The sequence below is a fragment of the Ailuropoda melanoleuca genome, chromosome 5, assembly GCF_002007445.2.
Source record: "Ailuropoda melanoleuca isolate Jingjing chromosome 5, ASM200744v2, whole genome shotgun sequence".
NCBI classification, from domain to species: Eukaryota; Metazoa; Chordata; class Mammalia; order Carnivora; family Ursidae; genus Ailuropoda; species Ailuropoda melanoleuca.
In genome coordinates, this window is record NC_048222.1 from 63,846,677 (window position 1) to 63,851,641 (window position 4,965).

Here is a 4,965-nt window from a genome sequence, read left to right on the forward strand (position 1 = left end):
TTAGTTGACAGAGACAGCCAGCGAGAGAGGGAACACAAGCAGGGGGAGTGGGAGAGGAAGAAGTAGGCTCATAGCAGAGGAGCCTGATGTGGGGCTCAATTCCATAACTCTGGGATCACGCCCTGAGCCGAAGGCAGACGCTTAACGACTGCGCCACCCAGGCGCCCCCCACCTGTAATTTTTTGTCTTTTTTTTCCAAAAAGATTTTATTTATTTATTTGACACACAGAGAGAGAGCACAAGCAGGGGGAGCGGCAGGCAGAGGGAGAGGGAGAGGGAGAAGCAGGCTCTCCACCGAGCAAGGAGCTTGATGTGGGGCTCGAACCTAGGACCCTGGGATCATGACTTGAGCCTAAGGCAGTCGCTTAACCGACTGAGCACCCAGGCACCCCAATCACCTGTAATTTTTATCAAGGAGAGGCAAGATTTGGGTAAATACCCTTTTCCAGTTTTGTTGTCCTAAACATATAGCACCCCACTTTTTTTTTTGGTAAAGATTTTTTATTTATTTATTCGACAGAGATAGAGACAGCCAGCGAGAGAGAGAACACAAGTGGGAGAGGAAGAAGCAGGCTCATAGCGGAGAAGCCTGATGTGGGGCTCGATCCCATAACGCCGGGATCACGCCCTGAGCCGAAGGCAGATGCTTAACCGCTATGCCACCCAGGCGCCCCAGCACCCCACTTTTTTTAAACCCCACCACAAGGAGCCTCTTGATTTCTTTCTCAGTTTATTTTCTTGGTCATCCTGGTTCCAGGTTCCCCTGATAGAACCCCCAGGGGCCCCTGCAGTTGGGGGTTAGAAAAGGCAGGCACTCTGAGGGAGCCTGTGGGAGAGTCTGGGCCACCCCTCTCCACCTGCCCCCCAACCTGGCCTCTGGGTTTAGGGCTATCAGATAGTGCTATTGACAACAACCCCTCCCAAGGGGAGCTGAAAAATGCCTTCCCAGGCTGTAGTCTAACAGTTGGGTGGGGAAGGGAGTGGTCTTGTGCAATAGGGCAAACCACTCCTCATTCAGGGCTGTTTGTTTAAGTGGGCAGGGATGAGTTTGGGAGAAATAACCCAGTTTTGTCAGTGTTTATTTGAACTGTTGGGACCAATAAATTTTAGGGAAAACTCCCCAATAGGGGAAGACAGGTTGGGTTAGAAGGGATAAAATGATGGGGGTCCCAAAGTTGAATGAATGCTGGGAGTGGCAGGCTGGGTGAGGGCTTTGGATGGGTTAGTGCCTGCCCAGCTCAAGAGGACCCAAACTCAACGCCTGCATTGCTGTAGGAATGTGGGCCCCAGATTGCCAGCCTCCCAAGTTTTCACAAAAAGCTAGAAAAGTGGATTTTTAAAAAATGAATTTTTCTGACTCTCTAAATGTTAGTAACTAATTAAATTAAACCCCTGTTTGTGTCAAAGCATGATTGGCTGCCAGCGTGCAACTTTTCGACTAGCCTTTACTGCACATCTAACATACTTTGCCCAGGTTACCCTAATTTATTTGGTGCGCCTTTCTCCCTCTTTCCCTCTCCTGTGGTGCGACCTCTAGTGATAGGGCCTGCTTACCTAACCACTCAAAGCTGAGTTTGAATTTCTCCTTCCCCTGCTCAAATCCGTCTTCAACATACTCACCAACATTGCCTCCACCCGTCAAGCTCCCGGCTTTCCCTCTCAGGGCTTGAGTCCAACTGAGCAGCTTGTCGGTCCCCAGCCAAAACAAGACCCATGATCGTCACTGCCTGGCTTTTGCTCACTATGATTTTGTTGTGCCTGGAACACCCACGCCACCTACTCATCTCTTTTTATTAACTCCTCCATGAAGCCATTTCTCAATCTCCCTTTTAATTTCCATGTCTTGACCAGCCTCTGCTTTATTCGACAGCCATTTCTTAGGCACCTTGTATCCACAAGCAGGGCCTGGCATGGGGGATACTGAGGTAAATAAGACTCCCTTCCCCGGGCGCCTGACTGGCCCAGTCAGAGGAACACGTGACTCTTGATCTCGGGGTGGTGGGCTCGAGACCCATATTGAGTATAGAGATTACTTAAATGAAGGAGCTTAGGGAAAAAAAAGTCCCGATCCCCAGCCCTCCCCAAGGAGCCTCCCCCGATGAGGGCAGACATATAGTACCACGGGCCGTGTGCGTGCCGCAGAGCTGTTCGCCCCGTGGGAGGATGGAGAGGGTCCCCACCGGCTTTGGCTGGGGAAACGGCAAACGCTTTTGAACTTCATCACGAGGGAAGTAGAGGCTTTCCAGGGCAAAGAGGCATTTGAGGTAGAGGCAACGGCCCGTGACAAGGAATGGAGGTGTGAAAGTTCTGAGAAAGGGAGTCCTTGGGTGGGGATGGAAAACAGGATGTCTGGGAAAATCACAGAAACAAGAGGTTTGGGAACCAAATTATTTGCATGCCTTTTTCGTGCACTCCACAGTGTAAGTTCCAGAAGAACAGAGGCTGCGTCTCAGCTTCCATGGCTCCACACCGGCCACCTGCCTGGGACTGTGTACCCTTGCTCAAACCCTTGCCGCGAAATATGGCGCAACACAGCGCCTGGTAGTGGTGAGAGTGCCCCCTAGCGGCCCCTGCGCGATCCTTCGTTCCGTTGTCCTGGCCAAGCCCTCCCTGCGTCCCGATCTTACTGGGGATGGCACTTTGCCTGGCATCATCTCACCTCATCTTCACCCCTCCCTAAGAGGAGGCTGTTCCTTTCTGTCCAACAAACACTTATTAGGCATTTATTTTGCGTTGATCACTGTTGTAGGCATTGGGATACAGAATTTCATGAGTCATTCATCACCTCAGCCTTGGAAGCACTTAAGAGATCCAAGGGATGATGGGGGTTGTCCCCAGGGCTAGGGGCACTAGAGGGGCCAAATCCATTTTGAGCCTTGAAGGATGGATGAATGGCTGGCAGAGTAGGAAGCCAAAATTCAGTGCCCTATGAAATGGCAGTGGCCAAATCAGCCTCGCCCCTACCATCTATCCACTACCATGTACTAAGGTGGAGGGGATGTGGGGTGATGGAGACCCAGAGACCATGAAGATACTGTCTGTTGTCTCCAGGAGCTCACAACCCAGTGGGAAGGCATATAAGGAGACAGAAAGGAGAAGGGGCCACCTTGTGCTCAGGGTTCTGTTAGCAGACACCAGGGCGTGTCTCCCACCTGAGTGTGCGTGCATGTGGGAGCATTTGGGGAAGAACAATAGGCTGAAAGGTGAGAAAGGAGGATGTGGTCCAGGCTGAGAGTGCAACAGTTACAAAAACACAGTAGTGTGAGAGTTAGCTGGAAAGTAGGCCCGTCCTGGGGTGCTAAAAGGTTCTGCTTCCTGACCTGGGTGCATGCTGATATGGAAACTCATGGAGCTGTACACTTCTAGGAGTCAAATATGTACCTTCACCTTCAATCATTTGTAGCCCCCAACCTCTCACATCTTCGTGTGTGTGTGTGTGTGTGTGTGTTTTAAGATTTATTTGAGAGAGGGGCGCCTGGGTGGCACAGCGGTTAAGCGTCTGCCTTCGGCTCAGGGCGTGATCCTGGCGTTCTGGGATCGAGCCCCACATCAGGCTCCTCCGCTGTGAGCCTGCTTCTTCCTCTCCCACTCCCCCTGCTTGTGTTCCCTCTCTCGCTGGCTGTCTCTATCTCTGTCTAATAAATAAAATCTTAAAAAAAAAAAAAAAGATTTATTTGAGAGAAAGAACAAGCAGGAGGGGCAGAGGGAGAGGAACACAGAAACCCAAGTAGACTCCATGCTGAGCTTGGACCCTGATGGAGGGCTCGATCCCATGACCCTGAGATCATGACCCCAGCCAAAACCAAGAGCCGGACACCTAACTGACTGTGCAGCCCAGGCAGCCCTCCATGTTATTTTTCTGTATAGCAATTATTACAGTCTAAAAGTATCTCTTTGGTAAGACTAGGAGCCATGACAGGATTTGAACCGATCCTCCAGTACCAGCTCTAGGAGGACCCTGAGAACTCAGCTTTGCTGAGTCTGCTTCTTGGAAGCTGGGGGATAACAGTACCTTCATCCCAGAGCTGTGTGCCGACGCAGTAACTTCAGGGACATAAAGCACTTACACAGTGCTTCCTGCGTGCTTATCCTGACATTTATCAGATCGGCAGTGTAGGGCACGTAGAAGCTCAATATACAATTTGTTGAAGAAATGAATTAAAGGATGGCTTTTTTTTTTTTTTTTTGACAGCAAACAAAAAATGGCTGAAACGGAGGGGTGTGGGGTGCAGTACCTCAACTGAAGTCTCCTGGGTAGGAGCTCAGAGCCCGGGGAGCAGCTCCACTCCTGTGAAGAAGCCAAAGATTCTGCGGGTGGGCAGGGGACACAGCGGTGACCTGGGCCCCCACACCAAAGGGAGTGGAGGTAAGAACCAGAGTTCAAAGCCCTTCCCTCCTGCCCTTGAGTTCTCCACAAAACACCGCAGCTAGGATCTGTCCCAGAGACCAAGCAGGCTTGTTGACGAGGCTCAGACAAGGAAGAAATAATGCTACAGGACAGCTTTGCAGCCTCCCTGGGCCCCCTTCTTCCACAGCCCTCTCACCCCTCCCCTCTGGTGGTCAAACTTGGCAATTCTTTCCACCCTCAGGGGCTGGGGCAGTTTCGGGAAGGGTGGGAAAACCTGCTGAACAGGGTGGCCGAAGCCCGAAGCCGGAACCGGTTGTACAGGGCGGTCCTATCTCCCCCCAGCCGGCCTGTCCCTCTCCTGCCCCACAGAGCAGAGGCAGCGGCCTCACGGAACCAACCGTTTTATTACGCTGTGGGTGGACTGGGTTCTGTGGAAGGCAGGGGGACGGGTGGGGGTGTGATGCCTGAGAGCCCTGGGGCGTGTGGGGAGGATACAACACATCAGGCGCTGTAGGCCAGGCCGGGCTGGGCCTCACTTGTGGGGGAAGGGAAGAGGCATCCCCTTCCCACTCCTCTTACCCATCCCCATGGCATTAAATAAACAAAAAGCAACTCTA